Source organism: Silene latifolia, unplaced genomic scaffold (assembly GCF_048544455.1).
Source record: "Silene latifolia isolate original U9 population unplaced genomic scaffold, ASM4854445v1 scaffold_222, whole genome shotgun sequence".
Taxonomy (NCBI): Eukaryota; Viridiplantae; Streptophyta; class Magnoliopsida; order Caryophyllales; family Caryophyllaceae; genus Silene; species Silene latifolia.
Window position 1 is genome coordinate 230,725 of NW_027413176.1, and position 20,734 is coordinate 251,458.

Genomic DNA, 20,734 nt, shown 5'->3' on the forward strand with positions numbered 1-20,734 from the left:
CAAAAATGAGTTTTTGTTTATCAAGTTAATTTTTCAAAAGTGTTTTTTAAAAGTAGAAGCAATAAATTGCTGCTTCTATTTCTATGAGCAAAAATATGGATTTTTAGCTTTTGAGAAATTTTTATTTAACTTTTAAAAAATGATGTGTTTGACCAAAAAATGTTTTTGAGTCCAAAAACACTTTTACAAGTTAGGCCAAACACACACTAAGTCGAGTCATATAAAAACCAAATTTTGATGATTTATAATAGGGTTTTTTTAACGTGTGCCTTAAGGGCACACATTAAGAAGCCATAAAAGGAAAGATTCTTAGTATAATTTCATTAAAAATGACAACAATGAGTTTATCTCTAAATTTATCATGAAATTATCCTAAGAATCTTTCCTTTTATAGCGTCTTAATGTGTGCCCTTAAACCACACGTTAGAAAAATCTTTTATAGTATCTAATTTATTTTGGTCCAGTTAGGATTCGAGATATATCAATATCATTAGCAACTTGTACTCCGGGTATGCTAACTGGAACACAACTGTTACATTTTCACGAGAACGACAATTTAACGCCGGGAATAAACATTGCATAAAATGTCAGTGATGAAGTGTCCCTTTTGCATGTTTTATTTCTCTTTGCGGGATGACTTTTGTATGTCAGAAATGTCGATAAAGTTGCAGTTTCATATATAAAAAGTTGAACCTAAAAAGAAAATTATATCACAATTTGTGTAGTTCAGTAGGTTAATGAATTCTTTGCCATTGTATAAACACAAAATCTCATTGAAGACGGGTGATATCCGTCACAAGCTTGTGACGAATACCGTTTTCTCTCACAAAATGCTCATTGAAAGGTGAGTGGGAAGCACATGGGGGTGCCCCACCTTGTCCCCTCTCCCTTTTTGTGAGAGGTCACAAGCTTGTGACGAGATTAGCCCGTCACAAGCAAGACTAGCGGAGAAACACAAATTACTAGTTTTAAACCCGTGCAAAATTGCACGGGTATGTATTTGGGTCAGTATTAATGTTTTTGGATGTATATTTGTTTTTGTATTTCTATTGTACTTATCTAGTTGGTCTAAATCTACGATCTACATAATTTATGTTTAAATTTGTTACAAACACGTGTTCACATACACTGGTTTATAAGGAAATAATGTAATCTACTATTGTAAATAAAAATTGCATACATTAAAAACTTTACATCCAGATAAAAGAAATATAATCAACTTTAACGTATGTATGTAATTCATTTGCGTTTTATGTTTGATCCCGTATATAAATGTTATTCCTTCTTGAAATTATGTAATTTTATTATTATGTAACTTTGTTTTAAAAATTATGTAATTCAATTTCATTTACTCGCATTTGTAATTCATTCTGCGTATATGTTATTAATTTTATTTACACGGAATGTATAAAATTATTTCATAATATTAATTCATACGAGTAGAATTTTTTCATAATATTATTTCATAGAATTTGTTGTAAGACGGAATTTATGGCATGTTTGAAAAGGCGGAAATATGAAGAAATAAATACGAAGTACATTGCACACTCACGGGTCCCACCATAACATAAATTTCCGGAAAAAAAAACTGCATTAATGACGTGGCGCGCTAAGGATTTAGTATTGTCTTTTGTATTAATATAGATAAGATAAATGTTATTCCTTCTTGAAATTATGTAATTTTATTATTATGTAATTTTGTTTTAAAAATTATGTAATTCAATTTAATTTACTCGCATTTGTAATTCATTCTGCGTATATGTTATTAATTTTATTTACACGGAATGTATAAAATTATTTCATAATATTAATTTATACGAGTAGAATTTTTTCATAATATTATTTCATAGAATTTGTTGTAAGACGGAATTTATTGCATGTTTGAAAAGGCGGAAATATGAAGAAATAAATACATTGCACACTCACTGGTCCCACCATAACAAGAATTTCCGGAAAAAAAAAAAAAAAAACTGCATTAATGACGTGGCGTGCTAAGGATTGAGTATTATTTTGTTAGTTTCCATTTGTAATTTGTGTTACCTACTACAATCTTATCTATATTAATACAAAAAACAATACTCAATCCTCAGCGCGCCACGTCATTAATGCAGTTTTTTTTTTTTTTTTTTTGGGAAATTCATGTTATGGTAGGACCCTTGAGTGTGCAATTTATTTATTTCTTCACATTTCCGTCTTTTCAAACATGCGATAAATTCCGTCTTACAACAAATTCTATGAAATAATATTATGAAAAAATTCTACTCCCTCCATTCAACTCCACTTTACATGTTTGCTTTATCACATTTGCCAAAGCGACTTTTACGCGGTAAATATCTTTAGCTACGTATTTGCAAAAATTATAAAAGTTAGATATTTTTAATGTACTCTTAAAGACGAATCAAATAAGATCCCACATGAATATATTTTAACTTATATATCGAGATAAAACTGAAGTTAAATGTCCGCTTGTGAATAGTGTGCAAAAGAGAAACCTTCAAAGTGGAGTTGAATGGAGGGAGTATGAATTATTATTATGAAATAATTTTATACATTCCGTGTAAATAAAATTAATAACATATACGCAGAATGAATTACAAATGCGAGTAAATGAAATTGAATTACATAATTTTTAAAACAAAATTACATAATAAAAAAATTACATAATTTCAAGAAAGAATAACATTTATATACGGGATCGAACATAAAATGCAAATGAATTACATACATATGTTAAAGTTGATTATATTAGAGTATATTTCTTTTATCCGGATGTAAAGTTTTTTATGCATGCAATTTTTATTTACAAGAGTAGATTACGTTATTTCCTTATAAACCAGGGTATGTGAATACGTGTTTTTAACAAATTTAAACATAAATTATGTAGATCGTAGATTTAGAACAACTAGATAAGTGCAATAGAAATGCAAAAACAAATGTACATCCAAAAACATTAATATTGGCCCAAATACATACCCGTGCAATTTTGCACGGGTTTAAAACTATATAGGTTATTAGGTTAAATAATTATAAATTTAATCAATTATTCAATATGAATTTTTTTAATAAAACACATTGATTTTTTTTATCAATAGTCATATTCTTAGATTTTTTGCCCAACCCTCTTTAGTTTTTTTAAATAATAACATAAAGAAAAGTTATCGCAACATGGTTTAGTTCAAAATAGTGTTTCGTATGTTTTAATTAATACAACTGAGTTTGTGAGAACCCATTTTTGATAAATATTCCTACTTATATAAAGTACAATTTTTGTTGTACATTTTTTTCTTGATGCACCAGATTTTAATTGATATCTTATAATAAGTAGGGTTCGGTATTATTGTGGTTTTAAATCGAGCTCTCAACCATAATGTGAGTTATTTTTATCCACTTAAAATTGATGACTAGATCACAATCGCATGGTTTAAAATTCATGTCGATGGTGAACTATATTCTTGAGTTTTTTTTATATTCGAACGTAAAATTACGGTTATAAATTTGAACATACTCGTAAGCCTAATCGAACACTACATATCAAACTTTGCCCAAACTTACTTTATTCCAACATATTCATAATAATTTATCTAATATATACATAAAAATAATATTAAAATCCAATACTATGGTTTATCACTTATATGAATGATTTTATCATTTATACTTTAAATAATTATTCAAGTTTTGTTATAAGTAATTACACTTTGGATTTGATATAATGTGGATTGACCTACTATAGTAGGTTAAAAGATCATGCATTGAGTGACATTTTCACGACTTTAACATAATCAAGTGTGGCAATAATAGAAAAAGTAATAACGAAATGGTAATGATGGGGCATATTCTGTGCCCGCTGACCAAGTCAACATATTGAACGAGGTCAAAGATATCCACAGCAAGCCAATGACTTAGACATCCCAGCCGATGCAGCCTTTCGGCCTGCCAGCCTGGGTCTCGGCATGGCAACCTACCAGCCGGGGCACATACCCGCGTACTCATATCCAAGAACCCTCGGCATGGAGTCAACCAGGCTCGCCGGCCTGCCATAGGTCCCTCGGCCGAGGGTAGATCAGTCTTTCCACCTGCTACGCCACTTGGCCCACTTGGCCACTACGTGACAAAAGGTGAAAGTCTATAAATACTCCTCAATCCTCATTGAGGAAGGGATCCGGAATCTAACCTAAGAACCACTTAAATTGGTATTATCTCTCTCATCTCTCTACAATACACGTCATCAAGCTACATACTACTTAATCACAATAAGTTCACTGACTTGAGCGTCGGAGTGAGTACGCTTGGCACAAAGCCAAGCCCTCAGTTTGCTCGTTGTTGCAGGAGAAAGCCGAGGAGAGCAATCAAGGCTAGAAGAGGCATTATTCGACAAAGCTAGCGTGGTAAACAAACCTACTTCGGAATTCATACCCGGAACAATTGGCGCCGTCTGTGGGGATCAGATACTAGAAGCTAGTCATTCCCTAAAAAAAAAAAAAAACAAAAAAAAAAACCCACCCAAAAAGCTAAGAAGATGTCAAAAGAACAAGAGGTGTTCGAATCGAAGAGCCCCTCCACCCGGAGGATACCGTCCACAATGCAGGTTGTGCGGCCCTCCACCACCGGATAATTCAACCGGAGATCGGGATGCCAATAATGCCAGATACGCCGCTGCCCGCCGACCAGGTCACCATCATGGGGCGTGTGGTTGACGCAGCAAAGCTGAAGCAGCTCCTGGACCTGATTGTCAGCGCGCCGGCTCACACTGTCACACCGACAAGAGCGGCGGGACCCGTCCAGGAAGCTAGGGCCCAAAAGGTGACTCGAGAAACCCGAACGAAGCACTAAGAGAGGCCGAGCCTACCAAGACGCGGGGAGCCGTGAGTGTCGGTGGTAGAACTAAGCCCTTCCCGCACTCGCGGAAGGACGATGTCGCCGCGACGCCCACGAGGCATGCCCCGACGAGCGAAGGAGTCCGACTCACCGAGTCGGAGAAGGAGTCCGACTCACCGAGTCGGAGAAGGAGTCCGACTCACCGAGTCGAAGAAGGAGTCCGACTCACCAGAGTCGGAGAAGAAGCCCTTCCCGCCACGGGGAGAGGGGCCGGACTAGGGATGCGAGGAGCCGATCGCCGCGTGTCATTAGACACGTGGTCAGACAGCCCCTCAGTGCCTACGTCCTAGAGACCCAGGTGCCGCCAAAGCTAAAGCTACCGTCTATATCATACAAAGGAGAGGGCGACCCAACCGATCATGCCGAGGCTTTCGAGTCTCACATGTCGGTGTGGGAGCAACCGACGAGGTCCAGTGCCGAATTTTCCCAACGACCTTGGTTGGAATGGCGCAAAGCTGGTACAAGGGGCTACCCGATGGGTCGGTATACTCCTATTCCGACCTAAGAGACGCGTTTTTGGCCCAGTACTCTACCAATAAAAGGAGAGCCGTTGAGACATCGGATCTCCTGACCATCAGGCAGGAGGGAGGCGAGTCACTCCGAAGCTATGTGAAGAGGTTCGATGCGTGGTTCGGCAGATTAGGGGGAGCCGAACAAGCGAACTAGCGGCCTTCGCACTAATGAAAGGCCTCCCGCAGGGGACTTGAAAAACGAGCTCATCAAGTGCGGTGGCACGAGCCTTGAGTCCGCCAGAAATTGGCCGACCAGGCCATTAAGGTCGAAGACTATCACAAAATATGGATAGGCCACGGCGAAGCCGGCACTCGAAAGAAAGAGCCACCGGGAGGACAAGCCGGATGAAGGGCGCCGTGACAATAATAGGTCGCGGACCGACAGCCCGCCAGAAGCGTAACCAGCGGACGCCGGGGAGTTCAGTCCGTACTACCATAAGAAGTACAAAGATCACACCCCCCGGGTCGTATCGGCCGCCGAGGTCTTCTCCCGAGCGAAACGAGGGGCGAAGTGGGAAAGGCCCCCAAACCTAGGGGGACGGTGACACGAGCCCGCATCTTTGTGAGTACCACGGCCACACCGGTCACTTAACCAACGATCAGGCATTTGAAGAATGCCATTGAAGAGCCGATCCGAAAAGGAGCCTCGGCAAGTATATCCGGAGGCCAAAAGACTAACACCGGTGGCTCGGATAAAAAATCCGTCTTTCAACGGATAGGAACAATTCATGTTGTCATCGGGGGAAACGAGAACGGCGGATCCGCTCGCGGACACAAACGGCACTCGAACGGATCGTATCGGGGCCGTCAACTTCGTGCCCACTACGGCCCGCGCTTCCAACATCCCGAACATAACTATTGGGAAGGAGGACTACGAAGGAGTCATCGCCCCACATAGCGACCCACTCGTAGTCCACTTAGACATAGCTAACCACCTGGTCATGAGATGCCTGATTGACACGGGTGCTTACACGAACATCATGTTCGGGAGTGCTTTACGGGGCTCGGCCTGAAAATTGCGGACCTTAGCCCATGCACCAACCCATTGTACGGCTTCTCCGGCAGGCTTGGTCCCCCGGGGTCTATCAAGTTACCGAGTGATGTTCGGCGGTCCGACGCGGCCAAGAATGTGATGTCCGAGTTCGTGGTCATCGACGGCTCATCCGCATACAACGTTCTCATCGGTCGTGTCACCCTGAGTGAGGTCGATCTTTGTAATGTCCATCGGGCCCCGACACGATGTATATCTCGGACCGCGGGAGGTTCATAAACTCGTCTCAAAGAACGAAAAAGACGAGGTGGTCAACGTCCAAATATCGGCGGAGGATGCAACATGCAATCCTTCAAAGTGGCAAAGAAAGAGGAAAAAGGGAAGAACCCATCCTTAAGACAGGAGGACGAACCGATGAGCACCAACCACGTCGCCATGGTCGAAGGGGCTGAGACCGAACAGATCGAGATTGATCCAGACGCACCGCCGTTGATTGTCGGTGTCGGCTGGAACCAAAATTCAGGGCCGACCTCCTAGACTGCCGAGAAGGAACAAAGACGTCTTTGCGTACTCGGCCGCCGAGATGCCAGTGTAAGCCGAGAAGTCATCGTTCACAAGCCGAACGTACTCCCAGCGCTCGCCCCGTGAAGCGAGAGGGTGAGAAACTCCTCGGCCGAAAAGGAAGATGCCATCAAGGCCGAGGTTGATAAGTTGTTAGATGCAGGCTTTATCATCCCTTGTACATACCCTGAATGGTTAGCTAATGTTGTAATGGTTAAAAAATCATCAGGGGGGTGGAGGATGTGTGTTGATTTTACGCAACTTAATAAAGCATGCCCGAAAGATTGCTACCCCTTGCCTCGGATAGATAGCTTAATAGACGCAACGGCAGGCTACACAATCGAGCTCGCCGACGCCTTTTCAGGATACCATCAGGTATTCATGGCAGAGGAAGACATGCCTAAATGCGCATTCATCACCATACACGGCACCTACATGTACAAGATGATGCCGTTTGGTTTGAAAAACGCCGGCGCGACTTACACAAGACTGGTGGACAAAGTGTTCCAAAATCAAAAAGGGCGAAACATTGAGGCTCACGTCGACGATGCTATTGTCAAGAGCAAGTCCGACGGCGAGCACCTAGCCGATTTACACGAGACATTTTGTTCACTAAGGAAATACAAGATGAAGCTTAACCCTACAAAGTGCAACTTCGGTGTCCGGGCCGGCAAATTCCTCGGCGTGCTTGTTAGCGCCAGGGGAATTGATGCCAATCCAGAGAAAGTCCAAGCGATTCTAGACCTGCCGGAGCCGAGGAATCGCAAAGAGGTTATGATACTGACCGGGAGGATGGCGGCCCTTGCCCGTTTTATCTCTCGGTCAGCCGACAAGAGCACCCCATTCTTCAAAGTGCTAAAAGGGAATAAAGACTTCTGCTGGGGGGAGGAACAGAGCACGGCTTTCAAACAACTGAAGGCCCATCTGCAAACTCTCCCGACCCTGTCCAGACCGACGCTGGGGGAAACGCTATATCTATATTTAGCAGTAACCTCGGCCACGGTCGATGCGTAATCGTCGAGAGAAGAAAACAAGCAAAGAAGACCAATATACTTTATCAGCCATACACTGTTGCCCGCCGAGAGAAACTACCCGCTGATTGAAAAAGCAGCCTTTGCCGTGGTTGTTGCCGCAAGGAAGTTGAAACCCTACTTCGACGCACATCCCATGACGGTCTTAACCGACCAGCCGTTGGAGAAAACACTGGAAAAATTCGAACAATCAGGCAGACTTATCAAATGGGCAGTGGAGCTATCTGGCTTCGGCATTCAATACAAACCAAGGCCTTCGATAAAAGGGCAAAGCGCCGGGAGACTTCTTGGCCGAGTGCACGTATCGGGAAGAATCGTGTCCCGGCATGTGGGAGGTATATACCGATGGATCCTCCACAACGAACGGCTCAGAGCCGCATCCTCATCATCGGCCCAAACGGGGACGAGTTCGAGTACGCTTTGAAATTCACCTTCTCGACCTCAAACAACGAATCCGAATATGAGGCAGTGATAACCGGAGTTGAGTTAGCCGAGCCGCCAAGGCGTAACACATCATTTTGAAAACAGACTCTCTCTTGGTGACTAACCAATACGAAGGAGAGTACTGGCTCGGGACGATGGGATGGTAAGATACCTGGAAAAGGTAAAAGCCGAGACCTCAAAATTGAAGTCATTCAAAATGCGACACATCCCCAGGTCTGAGAACAACCGGGCCGACGCTCTCTCAAAGCTGGCCAGTTCAACCATAAAGAATATCAGCCGAACCGTGCTGGTGGACATCAGGAACGCTAAAAGCATTGACGAAACCATCGGCATGGTGTGCGACGTGGAAACCGAGACGACATGGATGACTCCGATAAAGGGGTATAAACTGTCAAATGAATTACCAGAGGACCGCAACCTCTCACAAAAGATAAAGAGGATCGCAGCAAGGTACTTGGTGTTTGAAGGAGAGTTATATAGGAGGTCCGCGACAAGGCCACTCCTAAAATGTGTCGGTCCACCGATGCAGAGCTAATCGACGTAAATACACGAAGGCATCTGTGGTCATCACATGGGGGCAAGAACACTAGCCCACAAAGCTCTCCGAGCGGCTACTTCGGCCCACCATGCTTGAAGATTCCGAAACAAAACCGAGAAAATGCAACAATCGTCGGATGCACGCTCCGGTGATACACGCACCTTCCCGAGACCGCAACAGTGCTTAATCCCCTTCCCTTTGCACAGTGGGGAATGGATCTACTAGGGCCATTTCCAACGGCATCCGGAGGAAGAAAGTTCCTAATCGTCGCCGTCGACTACTTCACCAAATGGGTTGAGGCCGTGGCGTGTCTGCAGCTGCGCGGCGGCCGTAAGAAAGGTGATCCGGGAGAATGTCATAACTCGTTTTGGGTTACCCCAAGTCATGGTGTTCGACCATGGCCGAGAATTTTGGAGTGACACAATAATGAGCTGGTTGGAAGAACTCGGCATCAAATTTGCATACTCCTCCGTCTCCCGCCACCCCGTGAGCAACGGACAAAGCGGAGGCGGCCAATAAAACGATCCTCAACGGCTTGAAGAAGACGGTTGAAGACCTCAAGGGAAGATGGGCCGATGAGCTACCCGGCGTTCTATGGTCCCTCCGGACCACGGAGAAAGAAGCAACGGGGTAAAGTCCTTTTCACCTAGTCTACGGGTCCGGCGATCCCGCCGATTGAAGCAACGGTGCCAACATTCGAACGGCCACTTTTAACCGGATGAAAACGAGGAAGGCCTAAGAACCTCCCTGGACCTGGTCGAAGAAAGCCGAGATACGGCACGCCTCAACTTAGCAAAGATATCGAGCCGAATGAAAAGGGCCTACAACCGAAGAGTCCACAAAAGGGACTTAAAAGTAGGAGATCTGGTCCTAAGGAAGTCAGCCGCCACCAACAAAGGAAACATCCATGGCAAGTTGACGGCCAATCGGGAGGGTCCCTACAAGGTAGTTGAAGAAATGAGGCCGGGTACATACCGGCTGACGGACATGGGAGATGTACCTTTGATGAGCCATTGGAACACCGACAATCTCAGAAAATACTTTGTATAACAAATGAGTTGCCCAAAACAATTGTTGGCACCCCAATGCATATTCATATCTAATGAGGAGTCATCCAAGTTTTTCATCAAAGTGTTAATCCACCCCAATCAGAAGGCATACTAACATATGTACACAAAGAGACAGAGCCAAAACCCCGATCATCCCGGCCTTTAACTTGGGAGTGACGGGGACGAGCCGATATGCTAACATATGTTCAACGGCGGTCAAAACGTAAACTCCGTTGCCCCGAATCTGGCCGGGAAGAGACGAGTGAAACGCGATCGCCCTCGGCAAATTAAGACCGAGCTTAAAGACGTTAAACACCGTTGAGATACGCATTCTAACCGCTCGGCCAAGCCGAAGGTAAAAACGAAAAAGCGCTCAATTAATTAACGAATCGCCTCGGCAAATTAAGACCGAGTTTAAAGACGTTAAACACAGTTGAGATACGCATTCTAACCGCCTCGGCCAAGCCGAAGGTAAAAACGAAAAGCGCTCAATTAATTAACGCAATCGCCTCGGCAAATTAAGACCGAGCTTAAAGACGTTAAACACAGTTGAGATACGCATCCTAAATCGCGCCTCGGCTAAAGCCAAAGGTAAAAAACGAAAAGCGCTCAATTAATTAACGCAAGAAGACAAGTGAAGGAATAAATCAAAAGGCCTCGGCCAAGCCAGAGGCAAAGCAAGCAAAATCTCATTAAGGAAAAGATAACGAGTTACAAGAAGGAGAAACACGGACGACGGTAGTCCCCTTTGGGATAAGCCAAGACTCTACCTACCAAGGTCTTACAAAATACAAGGAAAAGAAAAAGCAAAAGGTTTTGATTTGGTTCTTTGAAGCGCCAAAAGGATGGCGGGAGAAAAGGCTTAATAGTTGGCCCCGAATAGTGAAGCTATCCGAGACGCCGGGTGAGCCCGGTGACGACCGCCCGTCTCCCTATGCCCGTTCTTCGCTTGCCCTTACCGCCATCGCAGCAGCGTTACCCTCGGTGAGCGACTTAGATGCAATCCGGGCAGCCTTAGCATCCTCGGCTTTCTTGGCGGCCTTAGCATCCTCAAATTTGCCTTATCCGCCGCAGACTTTCTTAGCGACCTTAGCATCCTCACCGCCTTGATCGGCGGACTCCTCCTTGGCCGCCCTCGTCTTCTCTCGCAAGGGCCGCCTTTGCAGCGGTCGCCTCCTCATCCTTCTTGGCCCTCGCATCCTCGGCAGCCTTATCCGCGACCTTCTCTTTAGCTTCGAGCCTATCGTCGAACGGCTCGTCAAATTTTGTCCACGAAAGGAGCCATCCGGATAGACCTCATCTATCACCTCCCTGAAAGCTTCTTCGGTCAGGTCCCTATACTGAGCACACATGCGAGGGAGAATCGTGCTTTGAAGTGTCTCAATATCCTTCTCCCTTTGGGCAAGGATAGCACTAGTCTCCCTATGCGACTCCGCTTGGAGCCGATACGCCCTTTTCGACTCCTCCCTATGGGCGACAACAACGTCGTAGCCGCCCTTGTACCTGTCCCGTTCCTCCTTCAACTTGGCGGCGGCAGAATCAGCAGCCTCTACCTTGGCCTTCTCGGCCGACAGCAGCTTCTCAATTTCCTCGACCCGCGCTTGTGCGGCAAGGAGGTCAAGCTTAGCCTTCCCGGCCACCCCCTTTGCGGCAACAACATCGAGCCTCAGCTGCTCTATCAACGGTCCCGTCTCGGCCAAGGCCTTTTCTTGCTCCCTAATACGAGAGCCGGCCAGGTCGGACCAAATCCCAATCCTCTTGCTCAGCCTTGTACCCTCCGCTGTGAGCTGGTCGTTGGATATCGACGCGAGTACGGAGTCGGCATTTTTTCCCGCCGTCTGCATAGGCCTCTTCTCAACTCGCCGCTCAGTAATTGGGACAGACTGCGCCGGTTGATCTACAAAAAATTCAACCAAAGAGTCCACGTCAACGTTCATGGACATACCAGAGAGCCGGTCATCAGGTATATCTAATGAGCCGGCTAAATCTGAGCCGCAAGTTAGACCTGTACCGGAGGGCTTGCTCTTCTTGGCCGGTTGACCCGTTTCCTCGGCTACCGGCATTAACATGAGCGACGGAAGCAGAAGCATCGGTGGCATGGGTAGATCTTTTCCTCTTACGCCTAAGCGGAGATCCCTCAGCATCGGAATCCTCTCCATCGACAATGTCAACGACTTCCACCTCTGGTAGAGGCGGAACTGAGGTTGACACCGTCGCCGCCGTAGACTTGGCTTTTCGGACCCGGCGAGGCAAGGCAGCAGCTACCTTGGCCTGGGTCGCCGCCTCGTCCAAGCCCTTCAAGAGGTCAGTAGGCGACGGACGGCGGTCATGCACATCGACCTTCGGATTCTTCTCCTTAACGTTTCCGTCTTTGTCCAGCCCCATCTTCTCGAGGAGTTGCTCGAGACGTAACGGGACCAAAGTGCTCTGTAAAAGAAACAAAGTAAAACTTAGACAAAGGGACATGTCAAGAAACAAACAACGAAAAACATTAAAGCAGAAATGGGCCTCACACCGACCCCACTCACCCTGTGCTAGGGCCGGTATGAGGCCGACATAGCAAAGCGGCTCGTCCATCAAGATGACTTGCGTCGGGGGCAACCAAACCTTCGGCGCCCCATCATCATCGACCTCGAAAAGCTTCGATTGCTCGCTTCTCGTCCTCATTAAGATAGACATTCCCGGCGTCCATCTTATTCTTGCCCTTGGGGATCATCTTCTCACGCTCCCCTTTGCTCTCGCACCGCAAGTTAACGTGGTCGAAAAGACCGAGGCAACGGATAATCATCCGGGACCTCGACATACACCCACCGTTCCTTCCAGCCCTTGCAAGAGGTGAGCTTAGGCACGGTGAGATAGCCGGCTCGTCACGGGACGCTATACCACCCCGCCACCTTGAACATTCATTCGAAGAAAATGAATTCGGCGGAATAAGTTTACCGTTGGGATCACCCCCTGAGCGACACGACCACACGAAGCCGACTATAGTCCTAACGGCCAAAGGGTGAAGCTGCGCCGCTGCAACGTTCATCGCCTGAATTATGGAAGAGACGTACATATTGAGAGGAAACCGGAGACCATACTCCAAGTGCCTCATATATACGCCGATGTGACCCGGGGGAGGGCAACAGACGGTCTGACCCTCTCCAGGGATGACAATGTTGTACCCCTTGCCAAAAAAGAAGTGCTCTTCGAAAAATTCAGAGCCAGAGCAGCGGGCGAGCCCATCGGTCCAAGCACGATTGGGGCCGATGGTGCGTGCATCGTAATGATGCAAGACTGCCGCCTCTCCGCACCGGAAGGATTCCTTCCCTCATCATCGACATCATCTTCCCATCGCTCCGAACTCTGCGGTCAACTTCGGGGAAGGAGACCTAGGGCCCTCGACCTTAACGGAATTGCGGCTACCGCCTCCTCCTCATCAAACCGCGACGGGGAACCCCGGCGCACGGCATCTGGGACCGGCATCAGTAGAAGACATGGTTCACAACAATTACTTAAACAAAACAAAAGGTTGAAAAGGTTTTTCAGTTTACCTTGAAGAAAAGTGCTACGCCGACGTAAAAATTCTGAAGATCGGAAGAGAGGAAAAGACTTGGAATTTTGGAAAGAAGAAAATTTTTAGAATGAATGAAATTATTAACCAATTTCACTTCAGAGATCTGGTATTTATAGGCAAAGGCCCATAAAGGAGGACCAATCAAAACGCAGCCCATGAAGCGTCGCCCAATCAATGAAGAGACACATGTCGGCATGCGTACACGGAATGTCAATCGACGCAATGAGTTGAATGTCAATCAAAGCAATGTAACCAAGCGTCTTCAACACGCCCCTTCATATCCCTTTGCCTATTCATCTTCCTCAACAAAACTCCTAAAGTATCTATTCTCCGCCGCAACACGACTAACAAGCTAGGCAAAGACGGCCGGGGCAATCAAAAATACACCGGCACTCTCAACCTTGGGTCCGCCGGCCAGCAGCACCTTCTCTTCCACATTTTGATGTCCATTACACATCCATGTGGAGGGGGGATACGGTACGGCCTGTACAGAATATACACTCAGCATACATCGGAGCCCATACCACGGCATAGACTACGCTGGGGGCAAATTGATGGGGCATATTCTGTGCCCGCTGACCAAGTCAACATATTGAACGAGGTCAAAGATATCCACAGCAAGCCAATGACTTAGACATCCCGGCCCGATGCGAGCCTTTCGGCCCCACTGGGTCTCGGCATGGCAACCTACGGCCGGGGCACATACCCGCGTACTCATATCCAAGAACCCTCGGCATGGAGTCAACCAGGCTCGCCGGCCTGCCATAGGTCCCTCGGCCGAGGGTAGATCAGTCTTTCCACCTGCTACGCCACTTGGCCCACTTGGCCACTACGTGACAAAAGGTGAAAGTCTATAAATACTCCTCAATCCTCATTGAGGAAGGGATCCGGAATCTAACCTAAGAACCACTTAAATTGGTATTATCTCTCTCATCTCTCTACAATACACGTCATCAAGCTACATACTACTTAATCACAATAAGTTCACTGACTTGAGCGTCGGAGTGAGTACGCTTGGCACAAAGCCAAGCCCTCAGTTTGCTCGTTGTTGCAGGAGAAAGCCGAGGAGAGCAATCAAGGCTAGAAGAGGCATTATTCGACAAAGCTAGCGTGGTAAACAAACCTACTTCGGAATTCATACCCGGAACAGGTAATTTTAGAAAATAAATGTTTTTAGAGTGGCAGTGAGTGGTTTTATCTCTAGTTTTATAACGATAAATAATGAAAATAAATACTATGGAGTCCATTCTTCGTGAAGATTAGGGGTTATATTTTTCCGTCAAGTTTCGATTTAGTTTTAATTATTTTCGGGCCGAAAAAAACTTTAAGGAGCCTTTGGTTCGGAAAATGGCCTGGAAACCGAATCAAAAAAGAGGAGGAAAGAAATAGAACTAAAATATCGCTCCCAAATAATAAGTACGGAGTATTACTTTTCGATGATATCGATTACATGTGTCTATTAACATAGCCGGCAAAGTTATGAGTTCATGATATCAATTTTTATGAAATGAAATGCAATTGTTTGGTTAACCTTCAATGGAAGGGAACGCCATTAATCCCAACAATTCCTCATTTAATCTCCACCACCAACCACCACCACAACTTACTAAACCAACTCCTATCGTCGTCCTAAATAGCCATGTCGCTAGCGATCTATACCCGGCTCCCCGTTGTAACAATCTTCCTCACCCAAAACCACCAACCCCAAGCCCATAAAAACACCCTTGAGAACTCTAGATTTAGTGTTTTTTTTGGGAGTGGGAAAATATTCGAAATTAGCTAACAATTCAAAACGCAAGATATTTATGGCTTGTTTTTTTAGTGTAAAGGAACACAAAGCAATAGATTACTGACGGGATTCAAACATAGATAATAATAAGTACGGAGTATCAGCTCTCGACGTCATAAACTCATAACTTTATCAGCTATGTTAATAGACATATCCAATTTGTCAAATTACGTCGTCACTGATATACGATTAATTTACCTCTAATTCCCTCTTTCTTTTATGCAAACCGACTCTTATCGAGTCGGTTTCGGGTGTTTTTCCTTGCATATTGTGCCCAATACCCGTGCTTGTTACCGTGTGTGTCCTTTTGTAGGAAACGACCTAAGTATGGAGAAATTGGGGCAAGAAAGGCATCCCATTGCCTTTACATGAAGAAGAGGGGAAGAAATGGTGAAGAGTGTGTTTTGCCGGCAGGCCGGCAGCCGGTCTAGCCACCGGCAAAACACACCCCAGAGAGTCACTTAAGATTTTGAAGAAAAGCTGAGGAATGTGCTTTGCCGGCAGGCCGGCAACCGGTCCACCGGTAAAGCACAGCAAATGGAATTAATTGGAGATTTTGGTGAAAAACAAGCTTGGCCTCGCTGCCGGTAAGAGCACCGGCAGCCGGTCAACCGGCATTACGCACCATAAAGAAGAAGCAGAAGTCCTGAAGAGTGTGTTTTGCCGGCAGGGTTAAGACAACCGCCCACCGCAAAACACAAATGCCAGCTATTTTTAAATCTTGCACGGTTTTACCAGTAAGACCACCGCTGCACGGTGGACCCAAGAAACACAAAGAAGACGGGATTTGGGCTTTTCTTCCTCTTTTCTTCCTAATTTTGTACAAGCCTATAAATACCCCCTCTTAAACCCTTTTGTACACACAACCCTAGATCTGAATTATTTCCTTTTCCAAGTTTGAAACTTTGTTAATTATTTCACTAATCATTCCCTAATTAAGCTAGTTCTTCAATCAATTAGTGATTGAATTTGGGTTTGTAAGAAGATTGAAGGATTTCCTTCTTTATTATTTCTATCCAAATTCCTCTTTCACTATTTTGTTGGTATTAATTCTCTCCCTATTTCCATTTGTTTACATTTTTGTTCTTCTTTTATGTTTGCTTGATTGTTTATGTTAAGATTGTTGGTGTTGTTTGTTTGTTGTTGTTAATTTCATCATTGTTCATCTTTTTATTGTTGATCTTTCCTTTGTTTCTCTTTCCTTTGTTCAACTTTGGGTAGTTGTCCTCAAAGACTTAATCTTTGAGTTGATTTGGTTAAAGATTGTGTCTTTAGGTCTAATCACTCTCATTATTAGATTAAATCATCTTTCCTTACACCCATTGTTAGATTGTTGCATGTTTAGTAGTGAATTTCATCTTCTCACCATGTTTATGACCAAAGTTTCCATCTTTATTGTTTATTTTGCAATTAGGACCATGATTAGTGAGTAGTCTTCCACTAGGGCTCGGTTTGACCCAACATGAGTAATTTCATTAGTTGAATTTCATAAAGGCTAATTATTTGGGGAAATTGGTGAGGGTAGTTTAGAGGATTGACTTGGTTTATGGGTTGACTTTTGGGTAGTGTTGACTTACGACCCTTGACCACCAACGAGAGTTGGTTAGGTTGTGATTTGGATACCCATAATTTGACCCTATTGTTGACCTTGGTTGAGACCGAAAGGGAGAACCGGGGTAGGACACCTCTAATCTAGCGTTTGAAATCGACCCTCGAGAGAGGGAGTGGGATGACCCGGGAATTGACGGGGCTTAATGACCTTAGCAAATATTGGACTACCTTGGGAATAATGCATGTTTTTGGGGTAGTCGGGTATTGAGTTAGGGATTCCGACCTTCGAACCCGAGAGGGGGGTTGGTGGGTAGCACTAGTGTCCTATTTCGAACCCGAGAGGGGGGTCTTAGGCGAATTAGAGTCGTCACCTCCTCACCTAACTACCCTTGTGATTAGCCTAGAGATTCGATTGTGTGGAATTACGAATTGTTTGGGGAGAACCGAGTCTTAGGCTTTTAAATTATTTGATTTCATCTATTTTATTTTATCTTGCTCTTTCTCTTAGTTTGTTTTTATTTAGTCGTTTTACCTTGTTGTTGGTAGTTTTAGTACAACCTTCATCCCTTATTGTTGACTTAGCTAAACGATAGGATTAGAACAATTAGTAATCTTCTCAACTCCTTGTGGGATCGACCCTTAATAGTGTACAACGATAAAATCGTGCACTTGCGAGGTATAGCTTGATACCATCAAGTTTTTGGCGCCGTTGCCGGGGAGTTCGGCTAGATATTAATTGTTTTCGTTCTTGTTTAGACTAAGTCTTTTGTTTCTAATCCCTCTCTTGAGTGTGTAGGATTTCTTGCATGGTTAGGAGAGCTCGAAGAGGTCAACCAATACACCCGATTGACCACGAGATCGAAGCAACCGCGAGAAGACTAAATTCGCTCCGTAGAAGAGGGCTTATAGAAACACCGATTCCTCAAGAAAATCCAGTAATTGAGAACCTTCAAGAAGAACCACGGGTCTTTGAAACTTTCGAAAATCCTTTTGCAACACCGGAAACGGAAGTAACAATGGCCGCGGTTCCTATGAGAGATAACTTGGCTCCGAAAAAGGTGGTGAATCCGAGTATTGTGAAGCCACCTATTCAAGCCAACAATTTTGATGTGAAAGCCACCTTGCTACAACTTGTCCAAGGGAACCAATTCGGAGGGGAGCTACGAAAACCCCAACGAGCATCTCAACGAGTTCTTGGATAGTTGTGACATGTTCAAGGCCAATGGAGTGACGGAGGATGCCGTACGCCTTAGGCTTTTCCCTTACTCTTTGAGGGGAAGTGCCAAGGAATGGCTTAAAAGTTGTGAACCCGACTCTCTTCGGACTTGGGATGATGTCTCTAAGGCTTTTCTCAACAAGTATTTCCCACCCCAACGAACCGCAAGAATCAAGAGTGAGCTCCAAGGGTTCACCCAACAAGAAGATGAGACCCTTTATGAAGCATGGGAGAGGTACAAGGGCCTCCAAAGGCTATGTCCTCACCACGGTATTGGGGATGATGAGCTCATCAACAATTTCTATGAAGGGTTAAACAATGAGATGAAGATGAACCTTGATTCCGGCTCGGGGAAGGGAGCTTTGGATAAGATAGACCACAAGACGGCGAAAGAGCTTATTGAAGAAATGGCTTCTCGTACCTTTCATTGGAACAATGATAGGCACAAGAGGAAGGGGAAGTCAACGGTCGAATCGGCCAACAATGTGGAAGTGAAAGAGATGATAGAAGAGCTTAAGCAACAAGTTGCCTTGATGAGCTCAAGCAAAACATCTAGCAATTCTTCTATGAGGAACCAAGTCTATAGTTGTGAGCTTTGTGGAGACCAAGGACACCCACCCAATGAGTGTCCTTTGGTGGTTGGAGATGGCAATTGTATGGAGCAAGTGAACGGGATATGGGAGTCTAGTCCGGCCAAGCAAGCATTTAACAACAACCAATATCACCCCGGATTGAGAGCCCACCCAAACTTCTCTTATGGCTCTCAAAATGTCCAAAACCCAACCTTCCAACAAAAATCACAACAACCAAACTTCCAAACTCAAAAACAAAACACAACATTTAATCAAGGCCCACCGGGTTTCCAAGGAAGAACTTTCCAACCTAGACAACAATTTCAATCACTTAACCCACCAACCACCCAACCTTTCCAACAAAATTTCCAACCATTCCAACAACCCACCCAACCAAAGTCAAACATGGAACTCATGATGGAACAAATGATGAATCATCAAACACAATTCATCAACCATACCACCCAAAAACAAGAAGAGACAACCACCTCCATCAACCAACTTAGAACCCAAATGCAAGCCTCTCAACGAATGACGGACAACCAAATCTCCCAATTGGCTACCCAAATGAGCCAACTACAAGCCTCCCAAGGTAAATTCCCGGGTAAAACCGAGGAAAATCCGAAAACCATGAATGCTATCCACTTGAGGAGTGGTAGAGATTTGGAAGACCGGGAATTTGTCAAGAAAAGGAAGAGTAGTAGACCGGGTAATGTCATTGAACCTCAAATTGTGGTTGAACCTCCTAAGGTAATTGAAGAAAAGGAGGGAGAAGATGAGCTTGTGGAAATTGTTGTGGAAACTCCAAGAGTGATTGATGAACCAACAAGGGTAGTTGAAGAGCCTCAACAACAAGTGGTAAGAACTTATGTACCACCGGTTCCCTTCCCACAAAGGTTGGCAAGAGCCAAACTTGAACAAAAGTATGGGAAGTTCATGGATATGATGAAGGGTATCAACATTACCATGCCTTTCATTGATGCCGTAAAGGAGATTCCAAGCTATGGAAAGTTCTTGAAGGAGCTCATCTCAAACAAAAACTCCTTAAGCCCGACAACTACGGTGAACTTATCCAAGGAATGTAGTGCAATTCTCATGAATGAGGCTCCTCAAAAGCTTGAAGACCCGGGGAGCTTTTCCATACCTTGTAAGATTGGGACCGTGCACATTGAGAGGGCTTTGTGTGATTTGGGGGCAAGCATTAGTCTTATGCCCCTCAAAATTTTCAAGAAATTGAAAGGTTATGAGCTTTCACCAACAAGGGTTTCTCTCCAACTTGCGGATAGGTCGGTAAGATACCCGATTGGTCTTGTGGAGGATGTCCCGCTCAAGGTGGGGAAACTTGCATTTCCATGTGACTTCTATGTCATGGACATCCCCGAGGACACTAATATTCCCATTATATTGGGGCGCCCTTGCCTTGCTACGGGGGGTGCCATGATTGATGTTAAGAGTGGAAAAATCTCACTCCAAGTGGGTAATGAGAAGATTGAGTTTGAACTCAACAATTCCATGAGGTCTTCTTCTATGGGCAACTCTTGTTGTAGGGTGGATGTGGTGGAAGATAACTTGGATGAACTTAATTTAGAGCCTTCATTTTTGGATCCTTTAGAAGCTTGCCCAACAAATGAGAAGGGAAATGGAGGTGATCTTGAGTTGAGAGTTGATGTGAAAGGAGAATTGGGTGAAGATGAAAAAGGAAAAGAAGAGTTGAAGCTTGAGGGTGGAGGGGATCACCGCAATGTGATCCCTCCCAAATTTGATTCTAGCACTAATACCCCTCCAAAAATGAAGCCAATGGTTGAGAAGAAGAAACCAAAAAAATGGAGAAAGGAGGTGAAAAGAAAAGGGGAATGTGAGTCAAGCCTTGAAAATGAAGAAGTTCTTGTCCATGACAAGAAGAAGCTTGAAGAAGAAATTGACCGGAAATGGTCGGAAGTGCACCACGCCATAAGCGGTGTATATGAAGTGTTGTCAAAGCTTGGAAGCGCTTGCTCCATGAGAAAATTTGAAGTTGTTAAAGGGATAGCGGGATTCCAAGAG

The 20,734-nt window shown here is 44.8% G+C and overlaps 1 non-coding gene across 1 annotated transcript; it reads right to left on the minus strand.

Moving 5' to 3' along the window:
• Window positions 1-18,286: 18,286 nt before the first annotated feature.
• LOC141638896 (small nucleolar RNA R71) lies at window positions 18,287-18,393 on the minus strand. The gene has a single exon (XR_012542292.1). It is a non-coding gene; the product is annotated as a small nucleolar RNA R71 (small nucleolar RNA).
• Window positions 18,394-20,734: the final 2,341 nt, after the last annotated feature.